Source organism: Microcebus murinus, chromosome 3 (assembly GCF_040939455.1).
Source record: "Microcebus murinus isolate Inina chromosome 3, M.murinus_Inina_mat1.0, whole genome shotgun sequence".
NCBI lineage: Eukaryota > Metazoa > Chordata > Mammalia > Primates > Cheirogaleidae > Microcebus > Microcebus murinus.
The window spans coordinates 7,107,720-7,115,834 of record NC_134106.1 but is presented as its reverse complement, the minus strand read 5'-3'; the positions used below and the strand labels follow the sequence as shown (position 1 = coordinate 7,115,834).

Genomic DNA, 8,115 nt, shown 5'->3' with positions numbered 1-8,115 from the left:
GCTGCTCCTGCTTTCCGCGTGTGCGCACGTTCCCAGCAAGGGTCTCGCCTAACCCGCCCTGTGGCTGCAGCTGCTGCTCCCCCGGCACAGACCCCTGACCCCCGCTGGACATCTGGAACGTAGGGCGAAGATACCTGAGCCAGGTCTCAATCAGTATCTTGAATGGAGAAGCTGCATTTCAGGAGTGGTTGTGGCTGTGTTTTGTGTCGTGTGGGCAGAGGAGAAAAATCCCACCTCCAGGAAAACAAAAGTGACGCAGACGCACAAAGAAAAGCCAGGAGGCCCAGGCGGACTCGGATCACAGGTTCTGATTGCTCCTGAAGCCCAGCTCTTTGCTCACCGCTGGATCCTGTGGGATGCCCCAACATCCTTATAATAAATTCCCCTTTGCAACTTGGACGTGGAGATCCGTAACCTCCGACTAAAACGGTCCAGATGCTGCACACTGCCCGTAGCAGGCACGGGCGCGCAGGCGCAGGTGGCACTGAGCAGCCTCCCGCAGGGTGTCCCCGCCGGCCTCACGCTGGGCTCCTGCGGTGGCCCAGAGGGAAGCGCAGCAGAGGAGGCCTCGGAACAGGAAACGTCCCTGTCCGCCAGGTGAGCCGGAGCTTCTCTTCCTGGAGAGGTGTGAGACAGGTGCTGCTCCGCTCCTTGTATGGACGAGCATCTCGGGCTCAGAGAGGTTGAGTGACTTGATCGAGGTGACATCAGGTGAGGACATTACAAAACCAGAATTTAGGTACAGCTGCCCCCGGATGGCGTGTCCGTGTCCACTGTTGTTCACACGTGTTCCACCCACGCTGCCCACTGTCAGCGGGCAGCGAGCTTGTGGTGCAGGCACCCTCAGTGCTCGCTCTGGCCGCTGCACGGCCAGGTGCCTCCGCTGAGCTTGGAAAGGGGCCAGCAGGACCACACATCAGACAGTGCTCTGCACGGCAGCTGCTTACCTAAGGACGATCCCACTGCAACCGCGGCAGGTGTTTTGGGCAGACAGCCCCGCCAGCCTCTTCTCAGGTTCCAGTGACGCCCCCTTTCAGGGCTGGGGTCACTAAGCTCCCCTGAGACCTGGAGATCAGTAGCAGGAACAGGGGTCACCTGGCTCACCCTGGAGAGGTTTAAGATGCTCTTCCTAAGAAGAGCTAGGAAAGTAACAAAACAAAAAACAAACGCACAAAAAGAAATAAATGCCGTGAAGGCAGAAGCCCCTGCTTTTTAAAACAGCTCCTCGGCTTTGTGCAGTGGCAGTATCGGAGCCACTGAGATCTCTCCGAGGAGTGATTGTTGCTAATTGAAAACTTTTCCCATTACCCTGCCATGACAACTTGAAATATAGTCGACATTAGCATACTGTTTAAGGAGACTGAACAAAAAAACAAACAAAATACAAACAAAAAACTTCTTCTGCTTCACTTTGGCACAATGCCAGAGAGACCACTATTAAGTTGTCCATGCTTGTGCAAAGACCCCACTTCGAATGCAAATGCCCATAGGGGGGTTAAACTGTAAGCATTCATTGGCTGTGGGGAGTCTCCCTCCTACAGTGAGTGTCTGGGGTTGGGACAGGGACCTCCTGTGAGTCTTTGCTGTATTCCCCGTGCCTGCAGACCAGCCAGGGCTCCTGTGTGTTGGATGGATGGGTGGATGAGTGGATGGATGGGTGGATGAGTGGATGGGTAGATGGATGGATGGATGGGTGGATGAGTGGATGGGTGGATGGATAGATGGGTGGATGAGTGGATGGGTAGATGGATGGATGGATGGGTGGATGAGTGGATGGGTAGATGGATGGATGGATGGGTGGATGAGTGGATGGATGGGTGGATGGATGGTGGATGGGTGGATGGATGGATGGATGGATGGATGTGTGGATGGGTGGGTGGATGAGTGGATGGATGGGTGAATGGATGGGTGGATGAGTGGGTGGATGGGTGGGTGGATGAGTGGATGGATGGGTGGATGGATGGGTGGATGGGTTGGTGGATGAGTGGATGGATGGGTGGATGGGTGGATGGATGAATGGGTGGATGAGTGGATGGATGGGTATGGATGGGTCAATGGGTAGATGGATGGATGGGTGGATGAGTGGATGGATGGGTGGATGGGTGGATGGGTGGGTGGATGGATGGGTCAATGGGTAGATGGATGGATGGGTGGATGAGTGGATGGATGGGTGGATGGGTGGATGAGTGGATGGATGGGTGGATGGGTGGGTGGATGGGTGGATGAGTGGATGGATGGGTGGATGGGTGGATGGATGGGTGGATGGGTAGATGGATGGATGGGTGGATGAGTGGATGAATGGGTGGATAGGTGGATGGGTGGATGAGTGGATGTATGGGTGGATGGATGGGTGAATGGATGGATGGGTGGATGGATGGGTGGATGGATGGGTGGATGGGTGGATGGATGGGTGGATGGATGGGTGGAAGGATGGGTGGATGGGTAGATGGATGGATGGGTGGATGAGTGGATGGATGGGTGGATGGGTGGATGAGTGGATGGATGGGTAGATGGGTGGATGGATGGGTGGATGGGTAGATGGATGGATGGGTGGATGAGTGGATAGATGGGTGGATGGGTGGATGGGTGGATGAGTGGATGGATGGGTGGATGGATGGGTGGATGGGTGGATGGGTGGATGAGTGGATGGATGGGTGGATGGGTGGATGAGTGGATGGATGAGTGGATGGATGGGTGGATGGGTGGATGGGTGGATGAGTGGATGGATGGGTGGATGGATGGGTGGATGGGTGGACAGGAGTGGAAAATAAACCAATAGAGGGAAGAGGAGCATCCCAGTCTATCCTTGCTTGTTTCCAGGGAAGAACAATGCTGCTCCTGACCTGCCACCATTTGCACCTGGGCAGTGAATCCCAGGGACATCTTTAGTGGTGCCAATGGTCTCTCCACGAAAACAGCTGCCCACAGCACAGGCCTGGCTGCCTCAACCTCCTGGACAACACCCTCACAGGGAAAAGGTCCCTGATAGAGCCCACACAGCCTGCACTTAGCAGAGTCCCCGGCTCTGAGCACAGGAGGGGAGAGGGAGCGGGAGGAAGGGCTTGGGGCACCAGGTCATCCCTGCCCAGCACTGGAGGGGCAGCAGCGGCACACTGCTAGTGGGAAGGGGGCTGTGGGTCTGTGAGAGGACCGAACGCTTCGGGGGTGCAGAGGATGAAAGGTGCTGCGGGAAGAGAGTTGGAAACCGAAAGCGGGCGAACCAGGCCAGCAGTAGCAGACCCTGGGGGACCCACAGCGCTGCCTTCCCTCGGGTCCACAGACCAAGGCGTGCAAACAGGCAGAGGGGCTGCGTGTCTTGCCCTCCTGCTCCTCTGGGGCCTCCCGCCGCCTGACAGGGAGAGGGGCCTGTGTGAGGGTTCTCTGGCCTTAGAATTAAACCGTTCTCAGAGTCGCAGCCACCAGAAAGGGACAGCAAGAGCCATCGGCCAGGGGCACGCACGTTCTCAATGCACCTGGTCTCGGACGGGAAAAGAAAGGCTTGCATTTCCAGTCTTGCCGGCCTGTGGGGAGGTGCTGAGGGGCAGGCGCCATCATTCACCAGCGGTTGACCTTGGCCAAGCACTTCATTGCCCCTGAGTCTTGGTTTCCTTAGTTATAGAACAATAAAGCCCAGATCTCACAAGGCTGTGGTGAGAACTAGAAACGGTGAAGGGGTGTGACGGGACACATCCCCGAGAGCCCCCTCCCTCACCACCAAGCCAGACACCTGTGTCCCGCGGGTCCCAGGCAGCCGTGTGCTTCAGGAGGAGCAGGACTCTTCCCAGCCCAGCGCGCTCAGTCTTAATCGCTTTAAGCCGGTCACGGCAACTCCATTTCTTCCCAGCAGTTAGTTTATAACAAGCACGTAACTTCATTCTGGCTAATAAGACATGAGGGGAGGTCTGTAGGGGAATTTGGAGGAAGTTTCCCTCACTCTTAAAAAGATCCATGAAGAAGGGACTTTCTCTTTTTCTGAACTTTGGGTGTTATTGGATGAGGATGTGATACTTGGAGCTGCTGCAGCCATATTGTGACATGAAAGAATAATGCTGAACACGAAGGCCGAGAGGCTAAGGGTGGCACAGCACAAAGATGAAAAGAACCCAAGTCATGTGGTGGCAACCTGGAGTTAATTATCCTTGGGTTGTCCCCACACCAGGACATCTCATTAAGTGAGAGAACACTATCCTGTGGCTGGATGCACAGGGTAGTCAAGAAAAAAGGTCTTAGAGCTGGACTGCTAAACCCAGGCTCTACCACTTATGACTTTGGCATGTTTGTTTTGCCTCGCCCTCTCAGTTTCCTCATCTGTAAAATGGGGATGGCGATAATTCCATCTGCTTTATGAGACTGCTGTGAGGATTAAAGGAATTGATGTATGGAGAGTATTCCAATAGCAGCCAGCACGCTGTAAGTGCCATGCGAGTATCAGCTATTATTATTGCACACCACTTTGAGCTTTTCCTGCTACTTATAGCTCCGAGCATCCTCCAAAGTCAGCATGGAGTCGGCGCTCAGTCTGCAGTAGCTGTGCTCATGACTCAGGGGGCCGCACGACGGTGTGCGTGTGTGCTCGTGTGTGCTCGTGTGTGCTCGTGTGTGCTCGTGTGTGCGGGGAGACGGCACCACTGGACTCCGGCTCCCCGCCCCCGAGGGCGGCTCCGGCAGGACTAGTAGGATGGGAACAGGCAGAGAGCAGGAGCGGGCGTGCCGGGCGGAGGAGGAGGAGGGAACAGAGGTACTCAGGTGGAAGATGCAGCACTCATTCCAGAAAGAGCAAATACGGGGCTCAGCTAAGGCAGAGTTGGGGCACAGGAGTAGTAAGAGACAGTCTCAGAAGAGAGGCAAGCTGAGACTGTGCGGGCCTCCAGTGACAAAACATTCGGATTGTATTGGACAGAGCAGCAAGAGAGACACGAAGGATTCTGAGCGAGGGGCGTCGCTGCTGTGATGGGGCAGATCGGATCTCGAGCTGCCGCAGTAAGTACCACAGGCAGGTGGGCTCCACCAGCAGGAATGTATTTTCTTACGGTTCTGAAGGCTAGAAGTCTCCGATTGAAACCAGTCCAGTTGGATCAGGGCCCCACTCTCATTTAACCTTAATCCCCTCCTCAAACGCCCTGTCTCCAAATATAGTAACATCAGGGTTGGGGCTTCAACATACTGAATTTGGGGGCATACTTCAATCCACAACACCGTGTCTCCTTGGGGTGAGTCCTGGAGGTGGGAATAGGGCTTAGAGACACCAAGTAGGGAGCTGATATCGGAGCCCAGTTGCAAAAATAAGGAGGAGGGGGTGGCTTCTGAAGGAGGGAGGACACAGAAAGGATGGGGTGAATGTAAGAGCTGTTAAGAAGGAGGAATCTCCTCAAAAAGTTAAACATAGCATTGCTGCAGGACCTAGCAATTCCACTCCTAAGCATAAACCCAGAAGAATTAAAATCAGGGACTCAGGCAGACACTTGTACACCCATGTTCAAAGCAGCATTATTTACAATAGAAAAAGGGTAGAAATAACCCAAATGTCCTTCAACGGATGAATGCACAAACAACATGTGGTAGGTATATTCATACAATGGAATATTATTCAGCCACAAGAAAGGCATGGGATTTGGACACATGCTACAACATGAATAAACCTTGAAAATATAGGGGCAGAAAAGGGGTAATCCTTTTCCTCCCCATCATAAAGGGTCACAGCTGACACCCCGATATCAATAAACAGTTAACAAGAGAAAAGCATAGCAAGTTTATCGTGTGCATGGGAGTCATATAAAATATGAATTCAAAGGGGGCTCTAGAGAATTTAGTCTATTTACATTTATTGGGAAATAACTGAATCATTTCTACCATCTTATTTTATGCTTTCTATTGATCTTGCTTTTTTCCCTCCGTTCTTGCCTTCTTTTGTCTTATATCAACTGGTCTGTCTTTTTCTCATTCCGTTGTTTTGCTTTTCTCTATTGGTTTGGAAGTTTGCATACCAGTTTTCTACTCTTTGGTACTTATCTGAATATTTCAATATGTGTAATTTATGAAATGGAATCAATTAATCAATGGAAACGGAAAAAATTAATCAGTAGCTAGGCTGGTCCGAGTGCGGTGGTGTTTACAAATAACTGATCACAACCAGTTACACATTTCTTTGTTCCTTCTCCACTCCCACTGCTTGATTTGACTGGCCTAACAGAAAAAAAAAAAAAAAAAAAAAAAGATAAAATTAATATCTTTACCATTCTTCCAAACAACAAAATAGCCTTAGAATGGTTAGAATTACCCTGTTTCAGCCTAAATGCTATTGTTGAGTTGTATATTAGGTCTATATTTTCACTTTTTAAAACTGAGTATTATAGTTTTTAGTCAACTACACCCTTCATTCTCTCCTCCACTGATCAGTGAATTTGTAATGGATAAAAGCAGTGAGACTGTGACTGACTCTGAAAGGAGAAAATGAAATATCCCTAAATTCACCTGCATTGCCAGTGCTGGAAAGATCCAGCCAAGTGCGGCTGGTGGAGGAAGTACTCCAACTTCGCTGGGAAGAACAGGGTGATGAAGGCGAACCCCGGCACTGCCTCTTGCCGACTGGGGACCGGTCAATGACAACCAGAAAATTTCAGAGATTCTGGAATTTCAGGACCAGACCATTTCCAAGTCATCTAGTTCAATACCTTCTCCTGCCACCTGGGACAAGGAAGCTCAGAGGAGTGAAGCTTCTCAGTAACAGAGTCACTCGGGCGCTCAGCCCAGCCCTTTCGTTTTACAGCTGAGGAAACTGAGGCTGTAGAAGATTTGCCTCAAGCCACTCAGCAGCCAGGGGTGGAGTGTGGCCTGGTCTCCTCTTTCTTCTTCTCTTTGTCCCACCCCTGAATTATCGATCTTGCCATATTCTTGAGCCCAGACTGTCACAACTCCCCAGAGAACTCTTCCATGTTTTCAAAACTCTGCATTGGTGCAATCATTTCACAGCACCAGAATTATATGTTTTCAAGAGCCGCTCTTGTAAAACATGCAATTTTAAGAAGAGCCTTGGCTGTAAGCATTAACAGTTAGGAACGCAGAGCTTGGCCCCAGGGCAAGTCAGGATTTTTAAACTTTCGTGACAAATTTGCATAAACACCCTCCTTTAAAATGAAAAACAGTAAAGTCCGGCTGCAGACACCGGGCTTTGCTCCAACGCCAGCCTCCCGAACCTCAGCTCTAATTTAAATGTGCCTCCTTCCGAAGGCTGGTTCCAGCCACACCGCCTCGTGCAGAGACAAAGAGGCAGATTTTTGGAGCCAAAGCTGGTTCTTGACCAGCCTCAAGTCTCAGATTCAGTCTTAGACCCCGACAGACCCGTGTGTGCCGCTGAACCACAATCTGGCCGGTGGCCATGGCCAAGGAAGAGCACGGCCCACAGGGGACCGACGCTGGAGCTGCCTGGGCTTGGGTGGGCACCCCAGTGGACAGTGACCAAACGGCTGATCTTTTGAGCCATCCAGGAAGGAGCTGAACAGTCAGCGAGAGACAGGAGAAAGGACGTGTTCCTTGGATTGATGCTGAGCTGGGTTCAAATTACTGGCCAAGGCTGCTTATTGGCCTGTGACCCTGGACAAGTCGCTTAACCGCCCTGACCTCATTTGGCTCATTCGTTCAATGGTGCTAACAATAGACACTGCAGGCCTGCCATGACAATAGGGTCATAGAGACCTTGCCGCTGGGGCAGCGGACAGATCGATGTAGGGGACAGTGGGTGGCTAGAACTCTCAAAGCTGGGAAAGCAACGGACTCTGCCATGGTGACACCAGAATTCTAAACCCGCTCAGTATTCGACCTGGATTCTGCTTTGCTCCCACGAGCTCTCTGCTCCACATCCACCCGAGCAGGTTGTCCTCGCCTGCCGGGCGTGGCACTGCTGTGATGGGGATCAAACGTCGGACTCTTTTGAGAGGGTAGTAGTGTACTGGGTTAGGAAGAGCACCGAACGTGGGGCCAGAAGGCCAGGTGTGAGATCCACTCTGGTCTTCACCGCTGTCACTATGGCCTGCACACTTCCGATCTCTGGGGCTCACGCCCGTGTGGCTAGAACAGTGGTTCTCAGCGCCGGCTGCATGTTGGAATCGCTTGAGCTTT

At 52.1% G+C, this 8,115-nt stretch overlaps 1 non-coding gene across 1 annotated transcript; it reads left to right on the top strand.

Annotated features, from left to right (window-relative positions):
• Positions 1-1,227: 1,227 nt before the first annotated feature.
• LOC142870253 (U4 spliceosomal RNA) lies at positions 1,228-1,361 on the top strand. The gene has a single exon (XR_012918689.1). It is a non-coding gene; the product is annotated as a U4 spliceosomal RNA (small nuclear RNA).
• Positions 1,362-8,115: the final 6,754 nt, after the last annotated feature.